Source organism: Prunus avium, chromosome 6 (assembly GCF_965620075.1).
Source record: "Prunus avium chromosome 6, drPruAviu1.hap1.1, whole genome shotgun sequence".
Taxonomy (NCBI): domain Eukaryota; kingdom Viridiplantae; phylum Streptophyta; class Magnoliopsida; order Rosales; family Rosaceae; genus Prunus; species Prunus avium.
This window is the reverse complement of record NC_142289.1, coordinates 23,724,165-23,749,095: the sequence shown is the minus strand read 5'-3', so window position 1 is coordinate 23,749,095 and position 24,931 is coordinate 23,724,165. Positions and strand designations below refer to the sequence as shown.

General features: G+C 38.2%; 1 pseudogene; it reads left to right on the top strand.

Annotated features, from left to right (window-relative positions):
* Window positions 1-24,931, top strand: part of LOC110770119 (long chain acyl-CoA synthetase 9, chloroplastic-like) — a 64,681-nt pseudogene that overhangs the window by 972 nt on the left and 38,778 nt on the right.

Sequence of the window (24,931 nt, the reverse complement as noted above, 5' to 3'; positions counted from 1 at the left end):
AATGGATCTAATGTCTGTTATCCTTGATGGCCAGCCTATGTCAGTTATTGTCCTATCAAAAATATTCTTTCTTTTGTTTAAAAACAAACAATCATCCAGTCATTCACCAAGCTTCCTTCTCGACTATCGAATGAACTTGCTACTTATTCATTCGAAGTGGGTAAATCCCGTCAAGGTGCCGGTGTTGTCCGTCAGATCCACCCCTTTAAATTTAATATCATTGTTTCCAGCTGGCTTGTTTTGATCTTGACCCATTGTCTCACTGATTGATTTTTAGTTGGGATTTGTGTGTTTGCTTTGATGATGAACTCATTGCCTCATGGTCTCCTTTTATAGTTGTTGGCATGCACATATATGCAGAGGATATCCACTTGAGTGCAACATCTATTTAAACAACTTTCTTATTGCCTTAGAATCGATTCCTTATGTGCACAGTTTGGAAAGCTCACTTGATAAAGATATCTATATCAAACTCTGTGTCAAATGTCATCAACGCATAGGACTGCATAGACATGGTATCCAAATGATAAAGTCAATTAAATGCAGGACTTCGTAAGCCAGAAGAATAAGTAGAGACCAAGACCATGTGTTGGTGGAGAATGGAAAGAGAGTACCTGTTCAAGCAATAGGCTCAGTTAGGCTTCAATTAGTTTCAGGCTTTACACTACTACATTTTAGTCCTTGCGCGACGACGGGAAATTCGTCGCACAAAAGATTCTTGTGCGACGGGTAACACAAAGTGTAGTGCAAACATGTGCGACAAAATATTTCGTAGCGCAAAAGACCTTTTGCGCGACAAAAATCGAAATCGTTGCATAAAGCCGTTGGGAAAACGCGGGGAAAAATTTATTTGGCGGTGAACTTTGCGAGATAGTATATATCGTCGCGCAAAGATATTTTGTGCGACAATTGGAAGTATTCGTCGCTTAAAAAAAAGGCGCGGAAAACGAACCATTGTTGGCAGTATTTGGCGCCAAAAAATTGCGTGGCGGCAAATTGCGCAACAGAACTTCCGTCGTGCATAGTTTGAGCAACGAATGTTGGCGTCGCGCAAAAAATAGATGTCGACAGAACCTTGCGCGACCGGGAAATAACTTTTGCGCGACAGACTATGTACGACGGAACAAATTTGATTCGTCGCGCAAACGTAGTAATCTTGCGCGACGAAATAATATATTCGTCGCGCAAAATCGTCGTCCTATACAAAGATCAGAACGACCATGACAGAGGCAAACTGCAAAAAAAATTGCAGTTTGCCTCTGCCTGTTTCTGCGTTTGTCTCGAGCGGTATCAGCCCACAAAACTAGTCATTTTCATTTCGTTTATGAGTTGAGCTACTTCTGCCTCTGATACGGTCATTGGGTATGCATTATTTGTCATTAGTGTAAAAATTTTACTGTAAATTCATACTAACACCATTAATTTCTTTGTATATAGGAATATTATATGTGATTAGTGATTAGTGGAGAACGATTTAGAAGGTATTTTCGTTGTTTTATAATATAAAATTTATTACATTATGTTTATATTGATTTATGAAATTCTGTTTATAATATGTTGTTAAATTATGCAGGTACGTTAATATACGAAGTTAATTGAAATTAACTTCGTACATTTTTTGTGTGTGTAAAGTTTAGTTCCCGTTCGAGGTTAGTTGGACCGCGCATGGGTGGGTAAACCATGACTATGGTCCAATTAATTCTTGAATTGTCCCATATTTTGGACATTTTGGAAATGCATAGTCATGTCACGTAGTTTACAGCTACAGGATTAGGTTTCGATTGTGGAGATTTCGGTGTCATCTCGGTACGTTCTTCGGGTGGTACGTAGGTATTTTATATCTACGGTACACCTCAAGAACTATACCGAGACGCTGCCGAAATTCATTCACGTCAAAAACTAATCTCATGTAGCTGTAAATTACGTGACATGGCTATGCATTTCCGAATGGGATAGGGCCCTTACCGGAGGCATAAGGAAAGATTTTGTACGAATACAGCATGATTGTTGTATTGTGATTGTGGTTCCAGGAATGATGAGCAGGAGGTGGATACAGAACCCGAATAGGTGCGCAGACGAATACTTGGATGGAATCGAGGATTTTATTGACTTTGCACGGACACACAACCCGGGTGCAATTAGAATCCGGTGTCCTTGTAGGAGGTGTAACAACATGTTTTGGGAGACAATTGAACATGTTCGATTTCATTTAGTAAGGAATGGAATGATTGAGACATACAGCACTTGGAACCATCACGGGGAACAATTAGACATCGCTTCGTCTTCAAGGGCCACAAGAGTGGACAATGTTGAACCCATTGTGGATCCTAATGAACAAGTCAGGAATATTATAAATGATGCTTTTCCATTTGCATCAACCAGCAGCACTCAGGAAGGAGAAGATGACGTGCCTACACCAATGGACAGTGCAGAGTTCGAACAGTATGAAAACCTGTTAAGAAATGCCAACCAAGAGTTATACCCGGGGTGCGAGAGCTTTTCCGTTCTGACGGCGATTGTGGAGCTAATGCACGGGAAAATAAAGTATCGTATGTCGAACCTGTGTTTCGATTACTTTTTGGGGGTTTTCAAGAAAATGCTTCCAACGGACAATTGTTTGCCGAAAGATCACAGACAGGCGCAGAAGATGTTGAGTGGTCTTGGATTGGGTTATGAAAAGATCCACGCTTGCAAAAATAATTGCATGTTATTCTACAAAGAGTATGAAACGTTGCATACATGCCCTATATGCAATGAGTCGAGGTTCAAACATACCTCTCAGAATAGAATGAGTAAGATTCCACAAAAAGTCATGCGTTATCTGCCCCTGAAACCAAGGTTGCAGCGATTGTATATGTCGACGCATACTGCCACAGACATGAGATGGCATAAGGAAAAACGGGTAGACGACGATGTGATGCGGCATCCTGCAGATAGGGAGGCATGGAAAGCGTTCGATCGAACGTTCCCCGAGTTTGCTGCTGATCCCCGAAATGTGAGGTTGGGACTTGCCACTGACGGATTCAATCCGTACGGGGTTCTAAACCAACACCGCAGCACTTGGCCGATCTTCGTATTCCCATATAATTTGCCGCCTTGAAAATGCATGAGAAAAGAGTACATGATGATGACTGTTTTGATAACTGAGGATCCTGGCATGTCAATCGATGTGTACTTAAGGCCGTTGGTTGATGAGCTCAAAGATTTATGGACAAACGGGGTGCGCACGTACAATAAATCCACTGGGAAGATGTTCACTTTGCGAGCGGCAGTTATGTGGACTGTGAATGATTTTCCCGCATATGCAATGGTTTCGGGGTGGAGCACAATGGGTTATATGGCATGCCCTGTATGCAAGGAAGATGTAACTTCTGGTTGGCACGCTGGAAAAGTGTATTACCTTGGGCATCGAAGATGGTTGCCATGGGACCACGAGTGGCGGGAGAAGGATATAGAGTTCAACGGGAAAAAAGAGCGTCGCGCAAAACCTAGAGAATGGTCCGATGATCAGATCTTGGAACAGCTTAACCGTTTGGATTTTGCTCCATTCGGGAAAACAGTTAGTCGGACCAAACCTGCTACACATATGAACTGGACGCACAAGTCTATGTTTTTTGAGCTCTCATATTGGTCGAAACTAAAATTGAGGCACAATCTCGACGTTATGCATGTTGAGAAAAATGTGTTTGACACATTGATGGGAACGATTCTAGATATCAAGGGAAAGACAAAGGACACGATAAAAGCTCTTCTTGATTTGGAAAGAATGGGCATACGAAAGAGTTTATGGCTGAAAAGGGGCAATGATAAAGCTATACGGGATCTTGTATTTTTTTCCATAAAACCGAATGACAACAAAGAGTTTCTACAGTTCGTATAGTCTGTAAAATTTCCTGACGGGTATGCTTCTAATATCGCACGTTGCGTGAGGGTTGACGGGGGTAAATTTACAGGACTAAAGAATCATGACAGCCATGTGTTTATGCAACGCCTACTTCTTGTGGGGATTCGACACCTATTGCCGGAAGATGTAGTCAAGCCAATCATATTGTTGTCCAGATTTTTTTCCCAACTGACGACAAAAACGTTGCGAAAGACAGACATTGATCAGTTGCGCCATGACATTGTCCAAGTCTTATGCAAGTTTGAGATGATATTCCCTCCGGCTTTCTTCACGAGTATGATTCACGTGATGGTTCACTTGCCAAAAGAGGCATTGCTTGCTGGTCCAGTCAACTATCGCTGGATGTATCCAATAGAAAGGTATATAATCATCATCTTTTGTGTATGCATCATTATCTCACGCTTCCTACTTTCTAATTTGCATCTTTTCGTTTTTTTTTGGCAAGCTACTCGGAGAGCTGAAAAAAAGCGTACGGAATAGAGCGAAGCCCGAAGGATCAATTGTAGAGGCTTGGGTTCAATATGAGGCGCTTACTTTCTGTGGAATGTATTTAAAGGATGTGGACACGGCTTTCAATCGACCTCAGCGCAATAATGACGGAGGTCTGAGAAATGAGCAACTTTTTGTTTTTGCCCAAAGCGCACGACCCTTTGGAGATCCTGTACGAGGAGAATCGTTTTCCAGAAATGACATGGAGGTAGCTCATTGGTTCGTATTGAACAATTGTGATGAGATATTGGCATACTTAGATGAGCATGAAGAGATGATGAAGCGAGAACATCCATCACATTTGTATTCCAAGAAACACCGTGAATTGTTTCCACAATGGTTTTTGGAATATGTAAGTTATAAGTGTTTTGTAATTGATATATATATTGTGCTATTACATTTTTCCAAACTAACATATGAATGTTTTTTTTTTATAATATTAGGTGAATAAGTTGAAATAAGAGAATTCCCCCACTTACAGTGAAGAGTTATATAACTTGGCATTCGGCCTACTCCGAGCAGAATTGTTCTCAGGTTGCCATGTTAACGGCGTCAAGTTTTTAGGGACTGCACGAGATGACAAGTTGTGTATGCAAAACAGCGGTGTCCATGTTCCATGTGGAGGCGAAAGTACGGACATTGATTTCTATGGCAAACTCACAACTATCATGCAATTACTTTACAAAGACCGATACCAAGTCATCATGTTTAAGTGTCGATGGTTTGATACGAACCCAAATAGGCAGGGAAGTATTAAAATCGATCATGGGTTACTATCTGTGAACATGAGCAGAACTTGGTATGATGACGACCCTTACATTTTGGCAAACATGGCAAAACAAGTTGTGTATCTAAATGACCCTAAAGCGGGGAACGATTGGAAAGTTGTTCAGCATATGGATTAGAGGAACGTGTATGCTATACCAGAACTAGACCCATCTGACAACGACGTTGACGTCGTTGGCCAACGTTTAGACTCTTCCATGGAAAATGATGCATATACACTTCTAGATACAAATGTTGTTCAACCGTTTCAGCTTGACGGAGTGTCTTCAAGAGAAATACCGATTCAGTCAATTACAATTGATCTCGGTGATCTTCCGCGATATGATGTACTTATGGAGGAGGATGAGGAAGAGGAGGAGGAAGAGGATGAGGATTGGGAGACGGATAGTGATGATAATGATGAGAACGACGGTTATTATAGTTCATCTGATGAATAATGTAATTTATTTGTAATTTAATAGGGTTAGTGTAAAGAAATGAAATGTACTTGTATATCCAAACCTTATATATGTGGAGAAATGAAATATACATGTTTCTCTTTGTGTGAGTGACTTCCCCTAATTAACGTCACATATACATGTAGTTTACTATAAAAAGACGAATGAATAAAGGTATGAAAAAATAAAAATATAGTATGAAAAAATACAAATATATGCTTTATAAATATAGTATGAAATGTACACTAAATACAAGTATAGTATGAAAAAATATTTACAATAAATATAAATATAGCTTGAAAAAATATAAACAACGCCTTGCGCGACGAATAATAATTTTGGCGTCGCCAAAGGACAGTTTGCGCGATGATTTACTTCGTCTCGCAAGGTTAATTTTCCCAAAAATATACAAGTGTCCGGAAATAGTTTAGAATTGCCCCTTGCGCGACGAAACAATGCAGTCACCGTCAAATTAACCTTTGCGCAACGATACAATTTGTCTCTCAAGGTTAAATTTTCCACAAAAATATACAAGTGTCCGGAAATAGTTTAGAACTGCCCCTTGCGCGACGGAACAAAGAGACGTCGTCAAACGAACATTTGCGCGACGACATATTTCGTCTCGCAAGGTTAGATTTTCCAAAAAAATATACAAGTGTTGGAAAAAATGGCTCACATTAAGTATGCAAGTGAAGGAGGAAGCGACCGGTCGCTGGGTATTTGCAACCGGTCGTTTTGAAGTAGATTAGAAGTCTGGAGGTGAAGCTGGAAGTCGCGAAAAGCGACCGGTCGCAAGGTGCAAGCGACCGGTCGCCTGCAGTCAGAGTGTAAATCGACCGGTCGCCAGTAACGGGCGACCGGTCGCCAGGCTGCTGTGCTGTTTTCTTCCACGCGTTTTTCAAGAGGCCTTCACATGTATTGGTTCCCTACCTAATCCCTCGGGCCTCTAAGGTGTGTTATGGGTTCTAGGAGGTCTAGCAAGGTGCTGGAAAAGCTGGAGCACCATTGAATGAGGATTGTTGACTTGTTTCAAAGAGTACCTACCTTATAGCTCTAGATAGGGTGGCTGAAGTTGCAGCTATCAATGCCTAGCCTTTGGTCTGCCTAAGTTGTGGTCCATGTTAGGTAACCAAGGGCAGAACGTGGGAGGAAAGAAGGAGTCTCTTATGAAGTCCAAAGGCTTGTGTATTAAAGGGAAGAGGAAGCAAGACAGCAAGTGTGGTTAATCTCAAAGTTTTCAAGTAGCTGGGAGCTATTGTGTTCAAAGGGAGGTTATCCCACCAAGGGAGGAAGAGAGAGAAGGCAATCAGTTCAAGAGAGAGCTGAGTTGAGTCTTGAGTAGTCTAGACACCAAAGGGGGGGAAACACCAAGAGTTGTGAGAGTGTTCACAAGTGTATCAAGTGTTGAGCAAGGGGTGATAGAGAAGAGAGAGCTTGGGAGAGAATAGAGTTCTAAGGGGGTTTCTTTGTAAACCAAAGTTGTAACTTATTCTTTCATTAGTGAATTTCTCAAGGGGATCACCAAGAGGATGTAGGCAATTGCTGAACCTCTAAAATACTTGTGTCACTTTGTGCTTGGTTGGTTTCTCAAGTGTGTGTGTGTGATTCATCCATCCTTGTGTGTGTCACAAAGTCCATCAACAACAAGATCATTAGGGGAGTGAGTGAAAGTGTTTGTCCATTTTCACAACAACAAGTGTCCGGAAATAGTTTAGAGCTGCCCCTTGCGCCACGAAACAGTGAAGACTTCGACACATAAACCTTTGCGAGACGAATATTATTTGTCGTGCAACATATATATAGACGAAAAAATTTCCCTTTGTCGCTTAAACCAATTTAATTGTGTTTTAAATATTTCTATACATAACACTTAAGAATTTCAACGGAGTATTCACTAGTATAAATAGTTTGAAATGAAGATCAAATTCTTTCATTGGATTCATATAGGGTGAAGGAGTGTATCCATAAAAAATCATCGAAATCGGAGTAAAATTGACCGTTAAATCGTGATTTTACCTTTATAACCGTTGAAAACTTTTATCCCGTTACCTGATCTATATAGTTTTTTTTTTCGATTTTCGGCGTATACGATCTCTAAGTAGAAACAAATAAGTTTGACGGTTGGATCGATGAAAAAAGTTTTGTATAATGCGTATGTCATCCACACAATATAGTCACTAAATATTAAGAGTTTATATATAATTTTGTTAAGTATAACATAAGATTTTGTGATATCCACTAGTGTAAATAGTTTGAAATGAAGATCAAATACTGTCATTGGATTCATATCCATGGAGTGTATCAGTTAAAAATCATCGAAATCGGAGCAAAATTGACCGTTAAATCGTGATTTTTCCTTTATAACCGTCGAAAACTTTGGTCTCGTTACTTGATCTCTATACGTTTTTTTTTCCCATTTTTGGTGTATACGATCTCTAAGTATAAACAAATAAGTTTGACGGTTGGATCGTTGAAACTAGAAACTAGTTTCATAGAATGTGTATGCCATCAAAATAAGTTATTCAATATTTTATACAACCAATTGCGCGACGAGTAAATAACTTTATGCGTCGCGCAAAAACACTTTATGCGACGAAGAAGTCGTTATTTCGTCGCGCAATGTGATGATGGGGTTCAGGGTTTTCGTGCTTAGGGTTTAGGGTTTACGCGACGCAATAGGATTCTAGCGTCGCGCAAGGTCATGAAATTTTGGCGGTTCAATTGCCGCTAGTGAAACGTCTTTGCGCGACGGTTCTATATTTATTTCGTAGCGCAAAGTTTATATTTTCAGATTGCGCGACATTTATTGTGTTCCGTCGCTCAAGTTCACGAAATTTTACGCTAAAACGTGGCGTTTTTTCTGTTTACTACTTTGCGCGATGAAACAGTTTTATTCGTTGCTCAAAGGTCCAATAATAACTGTTGCGTAGATACAGCTGCACCAAAATGGGTTCAACTACATCCTCAACTTGTGATACTCGCAAGTGCACGAGCCGTTTGGTAGTATAGCATATGTAAGTGCGAGGTCGATCCCACGAGGATTGGTGATTGAATGATTCAATTCATTTTCCCTACACAAAACAGAAATGAAAAAGAAGGGAAATAAATAAAACAAGGAAGAAAGAAAATAACTAACTCAAGCAGATAAGTTCCCAAGTTCAATTAGATTAACGGATTGATTCTAGCTAATGTATGATTAAGCCATGGTGTGTGGTCATAACCTTGTGTTCCTAATTCCCTAATTTGATCATTTGTTGTCTAACCTAAAATTAAGCATTAGGAACCCATTAAGCATAGAAGAACAATTTAAACAACCAAGTATGTATCTAATCCCTGTTGTCGAATGTCCATACATACTCTTCCTATTCATAGTTCAATTCGAATTAAAGCATGGTGTATACTCTTAATTCAAACCAAGATAGCTAACATGCAAGCCTAAATGGTGATCAATCATTCAAACTAGCATATTAACTTATAAGCATAATGAATAAGAACATGAACCATAATTGAAACTTGGAAACTAATCAAACTTGAAACTAAAGAAAAGAATTTACATAATGAAAAGTAAAGTGGAACTAAGAAAAACTTAAGGAAAATTTCAGCACAAAAGATTTCATTACAACAATTGAAAACTAGAAAGAGAAACTAAGAGAATTTGAGGGAGAGAAGGGAAGGAAGCTCTAGAGAAGTGTTTGAGAGCTCCCCCCTTGGGGTGTGTTTACAAGCTTGGGAAACCTCACTATATATAGGCCTAAGGAAGCTGAAAATCTGAATTAAGTATGGCTAATGCATACAACACTTGTTTTATAAAATCTGAAATGGTTGATGCACTTCACTAATGCATACAACACTTCCATTATAAAATCTGAAATGGTTGATGCACTTCACTAATAAATCCCACCAGCAGCCCTAGCTCATCTTCATGTCACCATGACCAAGCTTCCAACCAGAAATAATAGCTCATCCTGAGGTCAGCATGACCAGCAACTTCAAGGGCTTACGAATTGGGCTTCCCTTAAGCAAATTAAGACTTTAAGCACTCAAACTTGAAGTTCAGAATGTCTTCTTTCCAGCCATATATCATTTGGGCCAATCCAAGGTCGGAGGAGGAAGTTAAGGCCAAAACAAATTGCTAACTCATTTTGCGCGCTGATAAAATCCATCCTGAGCATGGCTCTGTGTTTGCTAGGTAACAGACTCCATATTTATCCAATGGGGCTGAATTTTGGATATGTTATATTACACACCCATTGGAACAACTTTCATGAAGAATGTGGCCTCATCCGAGCTATGTAGGTTGCTGAAACAAAGCTTGAAATATGACCTACGAAACTGGGCTGGCAGGGGACTGTAGCCAAAATTGAGTTTGTCTTTAAGCTCTTCATCCATTCATCCAAATTAGGCCCTAACATGCATGGATTGCATCATTTACTATCCAAAGCCCTCATTATTACCTAAAGCTCAATGAACTGAAAGATAAACACAAAAAGGATTAAAATCACAAGTTTAACTCAAAAACATAACCAAATCATAAGCTAGAAGGGTACAAAATGATATGTAAATATGCACCGATCAAATACCCCCAAACCTAGATTTTGCTAGTCCTCGAGCAAAACAAAAGGAAAACAAAGATAAAAACAAACAAGAAGTTAATTAAACCACTTTCATAGGTAACTCGATTGCATTTAGCGTATGCAACAAGCCTTTAAACCTCTAGGCATCCCTAGTAGGAGGAGTTGTGTCTCCTGAGGGTTTAACAGATACGATACCCACAAACGTTTTTTCTAACTCTACAAAACAAAATGGTTAGAAAACTTATTAGATTTGTTAGTCCTTAAGCAAAATAAAAATAAAAATAATTATACAAACAAAAATAAAACCAAAAACCAAAAAATAAATAAATAAAATAAATAAATAAAAACAAAACAAAAGTAAGACTCAAAACAATCTTCCCGAACATTTTCTGAAGAGAAATGACTCATGCACATGACTCAAAAGTTTTTAACAATAAAAACTCAATTTTAGACATTATTCACAAAGCGGCAAAGTTCAAAACATAATATGCTCAAAGTGTAGTAGTGTGATAGCCAAATGCAACAAATTCCTCAATCTTAGTTTTCACACAATTTCAAAAATCATACAAAGCACAAGTTCAACTTCAAATCTCACCAAAGTTGTCCTCTCACAAATGAATCACTCAGAAGAGGGCTATAATGCAACACTCAGTTATAAACATGAGATTAGAGTTAAACCATAAAGACTTAACTCAAAATAGAAAGATGAAGAACTTGCATTAATATGATCTCAAGAAGGATGCCAAATACTTAAAAGCAGAAAATGAATGCAATTCAACCACATGACATTTAAGATCAATTTAGGTCTTTAGTAAAGGTTGTAATTGGGCCAAGGGAGTAAGGTGAGTAAGAAATGAAAGGTATGGATAAAACAAAGTCCAAGGAACTCAAAATATAAGAGCATAAAACAATTGTTTACAAGACTTCGAATCATCACAATGAGAATTTATTTTTCTTTTACATGATCAAAACTCCTTATACCTTCATTTACATTGATTCACTCCTTTCCTGAACAACCACCAATTTATTTTGAAGGCCCAAAAATGAAACCCAAAAATGAAATTTCATTCAACCACCACTTAATCACAACGTTTCTCTTTTCTTTCACCAATTGTGTGATATATATATATATATATTTTTTTTCTTTCGAAATGTAACACCCATTCCCTATGAGTTCCTTAGAAAGGTAAATATTTGTTTTTCGGGCTAAGGCGAGGAAATATAATTGGTAAATGAAAGAAAAGGTTTACATGTAGGCTCAATATGGTTAACAATGGAAAATCATGCTTAAGCATGCATAAGGTTAGCTTGAAAGGCACAAACGATCCAAAGAGGGCCTTAATATCACTTCTTAAATGTCGTGAAGTCAAATTGCATAAGAATGAATGACTTTTAAGTGTTCAACCAAATCAATGAATAATGAGATCAAACAACAACTTTGATGACAAGAAAATAAGAGTATGTATATAACACTCATGAATTGAAGTACAAGGCTCAAAAGCTCACTTTATATGGTTGGTTATATAAGTCTAATTTATGCTTCATACAATTCTTTAGATCATGCAAATCCTTTAATTGGAAAATTATGAAACAAATGGCAAGTGTAAAGAAGGTTTCAAGCATATCATGCTAGAACAATGCCAAATTTTTATTTTTTTATTTTTTATTTATTTATATGAAATCCAATTTTCATTTAAGTCATGCAAACATTTATCACAATCTCATCATATGTATTCGGAAAGTGACTAAAAAAAATCAAAATAAAATAAAAATAAAAATAAAAGCAAGACTTAATAAAATAAAATAAAATAAAATAAATTTAATTAAGGAAAAACCAAATTTACATGCTAAACTCCAATACCCCCAAACCTAGAAATGAACATTGTCCTCAATGTTTAAAAATTAGCCACAAACAATGTCATAACAAGAAATGAAAGGTACTAAAGTAAATATAAATCACAAAACACACTTGAATTAAAATACACAAATAAAATAAAATAAAATAAATAAAAATAAAAATTACAAAACAAACAAACAAACAAATAAATAAATAACGAAACAGTAAAACACTCAAAACAGTAAGCCCTAAACAGACAGTCTTACGCAAACTAAAACCCAAACGTTTGAAAGCCCAACCCCAAAGAAAGTTAACTCACTTTGAAACCAAAACAATGGTGAAAACCCGACCCACAATGAAATCCAAAGCCCACACGTTTTAATTTTAATTTTTTCTTAAAAAGATAAAACGTGAATTATGAGCGCAAAGCGGGATTTCTAAAAAGAGGGAATGTGGTCCCTGATGTCGTCTCATGGATAGTCATGGGCAGACTGAGCGAGACACGTGTTGACAGATAGAAGCGCCGCAGATTTCACAAGCAGAAATTACGGGCTCATGGAAAGGCGCGAAGGCTTTACTGAACGCGTCCGTTCAGAAAAGACATGTCGTGATAAATGAGTTGGGTATGGTTGGAAAGCGAGAAGGTTGTGGGACTCGAGGAATGCTGGAGATTCAGAAATGCTTAGACGCTGCAATGGCTAGGGTTTGTCAAAGACTATGTATATAAGAAGGAAAAAGATGGGGATAAAAACAAAACCACAAACTCAGAAACACAAAAGAGAAAAGAAGAAAAAAAAAAAAAAAAATCAGAAATCAAATGGCCTCATCCTACCCATTTTCGTTGGATCTCAACCTAGCTCCACCGACTCAGACATTGGGCCAAGCAGCGGCACCAGTATGGATGCCCTACTTTGGCTCCTCCCGGGGGCCTGTGACAGTAACTGACTCAATACTCCTGGACAACGATGTTGCCATTGGAGTGGGCATAAATCTGGTGACTCCTAAAGATATACGTGTTCTGGGGACAAGGGATGACAACCGGGTCGTGAGCGATGCCCTGGCACTGAGCGTGCAGAGTACGGCAACAGTCGCAAGTTTGGGTCATCGCCTACTTGCGAAGTCCCATGAGGTAGAGGTGCTGAAAGGTCAGTTGGCGGCGGAGCGAAGTATGGTTGAGGAGTGTCAGACTGCTATAAAAAGCTTGAAAAGGGAGAGGTCAAGGATAGTGGAGGTGAATCGACACCAGCTAGAAGTATTGCGGGACGAGAATAGAAACCTATCAAAGATGGTAGAGTTGTACTCTCGCGACATGCGAAAATAGCTGGAAGACCTAGACCGACCGGGTAAACGCAAGCAAGCAGATCGTGAGAGTAGTTACGCTCAAGCTAAGATTGCGATCTTTGGGAGCTCAAGTGGTGAGCCCCAAGAGGCTGTGCATGAAGCCTAGGAAGAGGACAGCCAGAGGGCCAAACTCAAAGCTCCAATGGTCGAGACACCGAGCACTGTGAAGAAATGACTTCTACTGCATTATTGATGTTTTTATTTTAATTTATTTTATTTTTTTGGTTGTTTTTGTCTTTATTTTGTTTTGGAAATAAAAGAGTAAATTTGCAGAAGGAAAAAGAAAACGGAAAAGAAAGCACACTTTCCAAACTTAAATCAAACGAAGACGACAAACGGAAATGGAAGCACAGTTCCCTAACTAAAATAAAATAAAGATGGCAGCCGAAAGGAAAAAGCAAAAACACAAAGCTCTAGAAAATGAAAGTAACGGGCAAAAACATAAAACACCAGAAAACACGGAAAAAAGAAAAGTAAAGTGAAAGTAAAGGTGCTCCCCCTTGAAGCGATTAGGTCGAGCATGCCCGGGAAATCCGAAATGGTGTTGGCTCTCTCTCTCATCAGCGTATGTCTATTTAAACCACACCTCTGCAAGCGGATGATACCCAGCATTTCTTCCTGCAAACTCAAGGAAAAACATCAAAAAATTCAGAAGCAAAACAAATGGCATCCTCATGCACTCACCTTGATGATCTCAACCTTGAGCTCTCACTTGCACCACCGAATGCCCAGACAAGGGCTCCTCCAACTCCTGTCTTCCCAAACTCCACATATCATCACGGCACGGCCTCAAACTTTGCTGAGATAATACCAAACTTTTCTGAGGCAATGCCGAACAGAGCAGCGCTGCTGGGAGGCATGATTGGCAGCAAGCTCACACCGACAGATCATCTGCATGTGGCACAGAGGTCTGACAAGGCAGCGGTGGAGGAGTCCCACAATTTAACTGTGCTCCACGCGGTCTCCGCTACCAATTTGGGCATGCGCCTACTAGCGAGGACAAGGGAGTGTGCCGCGATGAGCGAGGAAATAGCTTCCTTGAAGGCTATGGTGGCGGACTTGCAGAAGCGGCTCTACTGTGCCAATCAGCACGTGGAAGCACTGCAGAGGAAAAATGAGGACCATGTCGAGCTGCTGCAGATTCTGCAAGTAAGAGAAAATAGAGGCAAGCCATGATGATGATGAAGATGAAGAAGAAGAAGAAGAAGAAGAAGAAGTTTTTTTTTTTGTTTTTTTGTTTTTTTTTGTTTTTTTTTTTGTTTTTGTTTTTGTTTTTGTTTTTAATGCAGCGTTTGAAATAAAAATGTGTTTTAACACTCAGAAATAAACTAACTAACCATACCACGTAAATAAATAAATAAACTAACTTAACAAAACAAAAACAAAGACTATACAGAAAAGAAAACAAAGAAAATAAATAAATAAATAAAACTTAATTTAAAAACACACGAATATACAAGCAACTCACGGATGACCAGTTAAGGGCCTCAGAAAACACAGCCAGGGGATCCGGGAAGGTTAGAGGGGTCACAATGGTCCCGCTTAAAACCCAAACTTCTTAGACACCGAAGGTGTCGCCTAAAGAACTCCTACACACTGTATTAACGGAAGTGCTCACTGGGGTTACCATAAGTCGGCTCATATGAAAAATATTTATTTTTTTTTTAAATTTTTTTAAAAATATATTCTCGTAAGAAAAAGAAACAAAAACAAATTAAGATAACATGAAACAACAAACCATAAACGAAAATGAACTAAGTACTCTAAACAAACTCAAACAAACGATATAAATTATTGTACTAAAAGAAACAAACCAAGAAACCAAAGAAAAAAAAAACAAACATCACTTTCTATCACCTATTTATCACCATTTGGACAGATTCGTTTCTATGTTTTTCAGCTTCGACCTATGTTCAGTTTTTAGGCTATAACTTTCCAACCGTAAGTCCAAATTTTACGTTCTTTATATGGTTGGATTCAACATAGAAAAACAAAGAACTCAACGCGGACCAAAAGGCAAAAACAACTACGAAAATAAACAGAATTCAAAGAAGAGAAAGGATTGAAATGCTCCCCCTTGAAGCGATTAGGTCGAGCGTGATGCATTTGGAGGTCGCGACTTCTCCCACTACTCCACACTTCCTATCTTTGAAGTTGCCATCTCTCTCCATTTTTATTGAGCTATTTACATTGCTAAAACAAACACATACAAAAACTTGAAACGGAATTAAAGGATTACGAAAAATTAAAAAAAAACTAAAAATGAAAGGGAAAAATCAACACAAGTCCAATTCCATGCTTCAAAGCAACAAGCACCAATGGGTTGTGTAAGCTGGGACTTAAACCCAGTTCTCTTGCTTGTTGGGCAATTGTCCTTTTCTGTTGGACTACAAACACAACTTGTCCATTAACGTCATTAACTTTAAAACAAGAAATTGTCTAGTTAAGAAAAAAAAATAAAGTAGGAAAGTCAAATAGAATCAAACAATGTTACCGATCCCCGGCAACGGCGCCAAAAACTTGTTGCGTAGATACAGCTGCACCAAAATGGGTTCAACTGCATCCTCAACTTGTGATACTCGCAAGTGCACGAGCCGTTTGGTAGTATAGCATATGTAAGTGCGAGGTCGATCCCACGAGGATTGGTGATTGAATGATTCAATTCATTTTCCCTACACAAAACAGAAATGAAAAAGAAGGGAAATAAATAAAACAAGGAAGAAAGAAAATAACTAACTCAAGCAGATAAGTTCCCAAGTTCAATTAGATTAACGGATTGATTCTAGCTAATGTATGATTAAGCCATGGTGTGTGGTCATAACCTTGTGTTCCTAATTCCCTAATTTGATCATTTGTTGTCTAACCTAAAATTAAGCATTAGGAACCCATTAAGCATAGAAGAACAATTTAAACAACCAAGTATGTATCTAATCCCTGTTGTCGAATGTCCATACATACTCTTCCTATTCATAGTTCAATTCGAATTAAAGCATGGTGTATACTCTTAATTCAAACCAAGATAGCTAACATGCAAGCCTAAATGGTGATCAATCATTCAAACTAGCATATTAACTTATAAGCATAATGAATAAGAACATGAACCATAATTGAAACTTGGAAACTAATCAAACTTGAAACTAAAGAAAAGAATTTACATAATGAAAAGTAAAGTGGAACTAAGAAAAACTTAAGGAAAATTTCAGCACAAAAGATTTCATTACAACAATTGAAAACTAGAAAGAGAAACTAAGAGAATTTGAGGGAGAGAAGGGAAGGAAGCTCTAGAGAAGTGTTTGAGAGCTCCCCCCCTTGGGGTGTGTTTACAAGCTTGGGAAACCTCACTATATATAGGCCTAAGGAAGCTGAAAATCTGAATTAAGTATGGCTAATGCATACAACACTTGTTTTATAAAATCTGAAATGGTTGATGCACTTCACTAATGCATACAACACTTCCATTATAAAATCTGAAATGGTTGATGCACTTCACTAATAAATCCCACCAGCAGCCCTAGCTCATCTTCATGTCACCATGACCAAGCTTCCAACCAGAAATAATAGCTCATCCTGAGGTCAGCATGACCAGCAACTTCAAGGGCTTACGAATTGGGCTTCCCTTAAGCAAATTAAGACTTTAAGCACTCAAAATTGAAGTTCAGAATGTCTTCTTTCCAGCCATATATCATTTGGGCCAATCCAAGGTCGGAGGAGGAAGTTAAGGCCAAAACAAATTGCTAACTCATTTTGCGCGCTGATAAAATCCATCCTGAGCATGGCTCTGTGTTTGCTAGGTAACAGACTCCATATTTATCCAATGGGGCTGCATTTTGGATATGTTATATTACACACCCATTGGAACAACTTTCATGAAGAATGTGGCCTCATCCGAGCTATGTAGGTTGCTGAAACAAAGCTTGCAATATGACCTACGAAACTGGGCTGGCAGGGGACTGTAGCCAAAATTGAGTTTGTCTTTAAGCTCTTCATCCATTCATCCAAATTAGGCCCTAACATGCATGGATTGCATCATTTACTATCCAAAGCCCTCATTATTACCTAAAGCTCAATGAACTGAAAGATAAACACAAAAAGGATTAAAAGCACAAGTTTAACTCAAAAACATAACCAAATCATAAGCTAGAAGGGTACAAAATGATATGTAAATATGCACCGATCAATAACTCGACAGTTTCAGTCTCTTCTGGTTCATTCTCGCCGCCGCTCTCTCTTCTCTCTCTCTTTCTCTCTCTCTCTCCTCCGGCCACCACCTCAAATCTCCACGTTAAAGAACGACCGGCCGGCCGCCGCCAACGAACCCAGCCCTTTCCGAGCAGGCGTCGTGACGTTTGGCTTCGAAAAATCGGCCGGAATTTATCCGGTTTTCAGCGAATTTCGCCGGCTTCGTTTTCCCTCCTCCGGCCTCCAAATTTGATGAGTCAGGTATGCTTTTCCCCCTATTTTTCAATCTCTAGCTGATGGTTGGGTAGGATTTGTTAAATTTGTAGCGTACGTTGTCTAATTTTCTAACTCAGATTTTGGCCGGATTTCGTGATGAAATTCCGGCCATTTTTTGGCCTATGTCCGAGAACAAAAGTGCCTCTATTCGATGTCCTGAACCTAGGGTAGGAAGGTTGGCCCTTCATTTTGAGATTTTTCCGGCGATCGTTATCGCTTTTACACATCCATGTGCTGCTGCCGCATGTGGCGGCGCGTGGGAACTGTAGCAATACCACATTGTGTCCCAATGTGATCCCCTAGTTGTCATGAGCGCGTAGGTATGTTCAGATTCCAATTTGGATACCGTTTCAGCCTCGAATGGATTTCGCCTATTGTGCGATTTAACAGTTTGATATGTTCGGACCATTGGATCAAACTCAAACTCACGTATGATGTACCTTGTATGTCTAGGATCGTATAGGATTCAACGGATTGTGGATCGGAGTCCCGGATACTCCGAAATCGAAAACCGTACGCCAACATTTATGCTTTAATTAATTTTTTAATATTGTTAAAATATGCTTAGTTTATATGTTGGTAAATTTGATTTATTTTTATGTTTGTTAGCTTAGTTTATATAATGACCCTAAATTGTATTAATTTTTATGTTTTATAATTAATGAAGAATGTTTTATATTTTTGTTATATTTTATTTGTTTTATTTGTTTTATTTGTTATTAGACGTTGCCCCTATTTTAAATGAAATGAAATAAATGTTAGACAATTAGCAAGATTGTTGTATTACAGTAACTATTTTTTTAAAACTTTGGTGCTTGTTTTTATTGCAAGATGTCAAACCTAATCAGCAGAAGTCATAAGACAGTGATGCCTTCACGAAGTTTGCCTCCCCCAATTATGACGTCACCTCCCTCTGCCCCACCACAGTTGCCAGACATGCTAGTGGGTCCCAGCGTCCCCCATGCACCAGCGTCATCAGAGTCATCAGTGGCGCAACCTATTAGCGCCAGGCGGCGTCATCGCCCTTCCAGCACCACCGACACCACTTCGAGCGGACCAGGTAAAGATTTCCTTCAACTACAGATGTTTCGTACCAATATTTTAGTCAAATTTGTTATTTAACATTAATTTCATATTTCTTTGCAACCAAGAAGAACACCCGGGGACCGTGTCGCCAGTTGAACACGTCGAAGGTCACTCGGGTGACCAACTCTCGTATCAGCATCAGATACGACGATCGTCATCGGGCTGCCCCAACGGCGGACCAACATAGCTCATTGGCGCACGATATTGGTTCAGTCGTTCGGACCCAATGTCCGATGAAATGGAAGTCCTGGAAGGCCATGCCTGATGAGGTGCAGATGGAGGTGCGCGAACACCTATCGGTATGTATCCTACATTTTAATTGTTTTCCCTTCAAATTTTATATATTTCTAATACTTAATGTATGTAATTACTTTATTGTAGATGAACTACAATTTAGAGAACGTCGGTGATGAGTTGTTGATGTACATCAACAGACTCTTCGCTGACAGGTACAAGCAGTGGAAGAGCGACCTGCACCACCATTTTCAGGCATGGGATGATCCACAGGTCGCTCTTCAGGAGGGTTGCCCAAAGGAGCTTGAGGGGCGGGAGGATAGTTGGGAGTGGCTCTGCGGTCATTTTCCGGAGGCCGATTATGTGGTATTTTTTTTATACTAAGTTTAAAATTATTACACATTTCTTACTAATATTTATTTAATTTTTTTGTATTTCATTTGAATTTCAAATAATATGTTTTAATTTTTGTATAACAAAAGATGGCCAAAGCAAATAAGGGCAATAGGGAGAAGAAGACTCTTCTCCACCATTCAGGTTCCAGGCCCTTCTCCTATAGGATGGAGGCGCGGCGGCGGGTAATAATAAAGTCGTTTTTATTTAATTTTTAATATGTCATTAATATTAATTTGTTTTTTTTCGTACTAACATTTTTCTTCTCTTGTTCAATTTAGTAGGGGTCCAAATTCCCTGAGATTGACGTCTTCGGCGACGTTTATGTTCGACCTGGGAATGAGTTGGCGGAGTCCCTTCATGTAAGTAGTCTTTAATTTTAATTATTATCTTACGCATTCAAGTTTCATGGTTATTATATGAATTTTAATTAATATTTTATGTTATGTTAAACAGACGATCATGACGGAGAAGAGCCAATTGGTTCTTCAGGAGTCCGCCTCCCAGATTCCTCCACATGATGCGGGGCTCCTCCACATGATGCGGGGTTTCAGATCTTGACGGAAACCTTGGATCAGACACTCGGGAGGCGGCCAGGGACATACTGTCGAGGGATGGGGAATGCCCGGCGGCGGGAACCTAGACCCCGTTCATCATCGCAGTCAAACAGTGTTTTGAAAGCAAAGGTGGCCCAGCTTGAAACCCAGATGGCCCAGATGGCTCAGATTATACAGTCCACGGCCCAGTCCGGCGTTCCCGTACCGTCTCATGTTCCCCCGTTCACCTCTGCGCATGGCTACCAAACCTCTGCCCCTGTCCACAATGTCCAGACCTCCGAGCCGCATTTGCCAGACGAGGAAGTAGATTTAGCTATATTGTTTAATTAGTTTTTTACTTTCTTAATTACATTTTAAATATTTCTCTTGTATTATTCATTTATATTATGTTTTAAAAAACAATTTCTCTTCATTACATTTTTTTTAATTGTAATTTGATTTAATTATTATAAAAATAAAATAAACCAAAATTATTATTTTCAAATATATAAAATAAAAAAAATTTAATTACTAATTTTGCGCGACGACATTAATACTCGTCGCGCATAATCACGTTTAACAAAAATAAAAAACCATAAAATTAAATTTTAAAACAATATATTTTAGGCTTGCGCGACGGAATATTTGTCCCCTAAAGATATTGCGACAAATAGTTTGTCGTCGCGCAAGGTTTTGAGACACGAAGATAAATCGTCGCACAAAGTTGTTGCAACCACGTAATTTTCGTCGCGCAAACATTTGTGCAACGTCTTCTTATGTGTCGTGCAAACAGTTTGTGCGACGCATAATTGTCGTTGCGCTAAGTTGTTGCAACGCCTGTATTTTCGTCGCGCCTTTGAGCGACGGAAGTTATGTCGTCCCTGAACTGGTTGGGCAACGAAGGGTTTTGCTCGACGATATATTATTAAATCTGTCGGGCAAAGCCATTCTTGACGATTATTGCGCGACTGATTTTGCGGGACGATATTTCTGTCGCGCTGTTATTTGTGTGACCCCTTTGTGCTTTGCGCGACCATTTTGAGTTCGTCGCTCAAACTGTAAAATGTAGTAGTGTTACTTAATTTTGAAAGATGTCGCTTGTGTACCTTCTACGAGAAGGAGTTTGATTTTAGTTTCTAGATGAACTAGGGAACTTTCCAAATTTGTTTTCTCTAAAATAAGATTTGATTTGATTTGATATTCAGTAAAAGTTTCAGTGGACAATGGCTCTTTGCTTGATGGTATGTTTTGCTTATAAACCTTGCAAGTGTTGAAGAATATAAGTCACACATTGGAAACTTGACTAAATAAAATATAATAAATAATGAATGGTTCCACTACTAATATCACTGAGGCCTTTAATGATAAAATCCCACACCTACTGGGCTTTGTAAGTGGTTAAGTTGGGGACAATATCGGTATTGTTAATAGTGGGCCAATGACCTGTCTCTCTGAATCTTAACATGGTATCAGAGTGGGTTGATTGACTGGGCCTGAATTGGGCCTACTCTGACCCAATATATGGTGTTCACATGTTGGGCTTGAATGTTTACCCTTACTCAATACATGGTGCTCACGTGTTGGGCTTGAATGTTTAACTCCGATCCGATGTGGACTTGGCTCCACGTGTGGCCCACTATGTGGTGATCCCACGTGAGGGGGGTGTTGAAGAATATAAGTCCCACATTAGAAATTTGACTAAATAAAATATAATATATAATAAATGGTTCCACTACTAATATCACTAAGGCCTTTTGTGATAACATCACACTCCTACTGGGCTTTGTAAGTGGTTAAGCTGGGGACAATATCGGTATTGTTAATAGTGGGCCAATGACATGTCTCTCTGAATCTTAATAACAAGTAACAATGTCGCTTTTACCATTGAATTCATAGGCCAAAAACGATCACTAGATAATGAGAAGTCTGCAAAAATATGGCACAAACGATTAGATGTGTCTAAGATGCAAAGACTGATCCAAGAAGAAATTCTTCATTCCTTGGATTTTTTCAGATTTCACTAAGTGTGTTGAGTAGGTGCATTAAGGTAAAAATGACTAACTCAAGAAAATTAGGATCCTCAAGCAGTCAACAACTACCTAGAGATAATAAGATACAAAACCAAAAGTATTAGGGTTTTTTTTATGTAAGCTCATTAAGTATTTTTTCCACGACAGCAAATTTACTACATTGAGACGAATCAACCAAGACTTATGGCTCCCGTTTTTTAAACTTTTAATGCCTTTTTCACCGTCAATAACTTTATATTGTCAATTCCTTAATTATTGAATATTTATTTTAGGTCAACAAATATTAGATTTCACCTTTTTAATTTTCACAATTTCTAAGAAAACCCCACTATCTTCCCAAACTACCCTTAAATACACCCCAAATTGAAAAAATAAGAAATAAAAGAGATTTTCTATTTAAACCCCACAATTTTCTTTGTTCCTAGCAAAATAAAAAAACACAAACAAATAGAACCCTAAACCCGAAATTTAATACTTTCTAGAGAAAGAGAACAACTTTACCTCTCTCCAAGAACTGTAACTGGAATTCCAACACTTGGGTATTGTTGAGTTGATAATCAACAAGCCTTTCCATCAACTCCCACGCATATTTAAAGAGGTAAGCTCGTCAATTTTCTATGTCTTTAAAAGAGAAGAGTAATCTGACAATAGGATGTAGAGTAGTTTGTATTTTTCTGAAACTTGATATGAAGAGTGGTGGGTTGTGTGTATAGATGTACTAGGGTTAATTATTAAGTTAGATGACCTTTTTTACACAATAATAAAACTTACAGCTTAATGATTTAAGTATTGGGGTGAACAAAGAGAAGTGCGGGGTTTAAATAGAAAATCTCTATAATTATCACTTTGGTAACTTTTCATTTTGTGTATTCGGGCTCTTTTTTTTCTTTTGTCTTCTTCTTCGTCTTTTCTTTTCCACTTTGGTAAGTACACGAGTGTTCTCATGGGGGGTTTTGATACCTATTGTGAAGGTGATGAAATATACACGAGTGTTCCAACGGTATAAGTATGTTGTTCATGTAAGTTTTTAATCCTATGTTGTAGGCAGTGGCGGATCCACAGAGGCGCAAGGAGGTGCAAGTGCACCTTTTCTGGCCGGAAAATGCTTTGGAGATGCAGGAATTTGCCCATTTGCTTGTGCCCACCAAGTGTTCGATTAAAAGCCTCAAAGAGGCTGTTTTGTTGCTGCTTTGTGAGACCCTGAATATTTACCTTAGATTGTTGAGCTCGATCTCACAATCACGTAGGAGAAAACGGTTCGTCAATTGGACATCCACAACCAAAGTTATAGATTTTAGAAGATTTTGAAAAAATTCCACTTGAGTTGCAGACACAACCAGTCGAAGAAGACGATGACTCGTGTTTGTAGTTAGAATCCTGTGCTTCTCAACTTGCATTCCTTTTTAATGTGGTCCACTATCAGGGCGCTATGTGTCAAATTTTAATTAGACCAAATTTAGAAATTCATTAAAAATTCATATGTGCTCCAAAAAATTCACCGAAAAATACCCCAAACTCATAATCACATCTACTTTTATCTTGTGACCTCCAAATCACATGTACTTTGGGTTAGATTAATTGGTATTGATTTTGGTTAGATTAATGGATGATTTCATATGAATTTTGATAGACTAATTGTGTAATTGACATGCATTTTGTTCATATTTGATATTAATTTTGTTAATATAGAAAATAGACTATAGTCGATTAGGCTTAGGCGTAAAACTCTTTGTTCATTAGGCTTAGGCTTAGGCTTAGGCGTAAACAATACTGATATTTATAATTGTTTATTAGGCTTAGGCTTAGGCTTAGGCGTAAATTAATCTATTTTCTCTATTTTCTATATATTTGTTAAATAATTTTGTTAAATAATTGTTTAATTTATATAGAAAATAGACTATAGTCAATTAGGCTTAGGCGTAAAACTCTTATTTATTTTAATTATGAATAATATTAGTATTGTTTAAATTGTAAGGCTATTTGGTTATTATTATTATTTTTTGGCTTTTTATCACAAATGGTCCTTCACATTTACGAAATTATCACGAATGGTCCTTGAGGTTTTTTTGTGACACTAATAGTCCTTAACATTTGGGCTTTTTATCACAAATGGTCCCTGCCGTTATAAATTCTGTTAAGTGTGACGTGAAAAATAAGTGAAGCCCACCTGTCCAATTACATTGTGACATGTGGATAAAAAATAATTTTTTAATTTTTTAATGAAAATTCCATATTTATTTTTTTTTTCTGCGGGAGAGAGAGACGGAGTAAGAAAGCGGGATGAAAAATTGCAGAAAAATAAAAGGAATTTTCATTAAAAATTTATTTAATTATTTTTTTATCCATATGTCACAATGTAATTGGACAGGTGGGCTCCACTTATCATCCACGTCACACTTAACAGAATGTTTTAACGGCAGGGACCATTTGTGATAAAAAACCTAAACGTTAGGGACTATTAGTGTCACAAAAAAACCTTAAGGACCATTCGTGATAATTTCATAAACGTGAAGGACCATTTGTGATAAAAAGCCTTATTTTTTTTTTGATGTTTTAGCCTTTTAACATTGCCCCTTCCCTGAAAAATTCCTAAATCCGCCACTGGTTGTAGGTAGATCAGATGTACGAGATTTCTCACCCTATAATATTATGTGGTGCATTATATTCACCAAGCTTCCTTCTCGACAATCGAATGAACTTGCTACTTATTCAACTTCCTCTCCCTATGAAAAGCTTTCATTCCTTTATAAACTTGCTTGGTTCAATTTACTTTGTTTTGTTCTGTTTCGAATATTTACGTTTCACCTATTATTATAGGAAGCAAAGAAG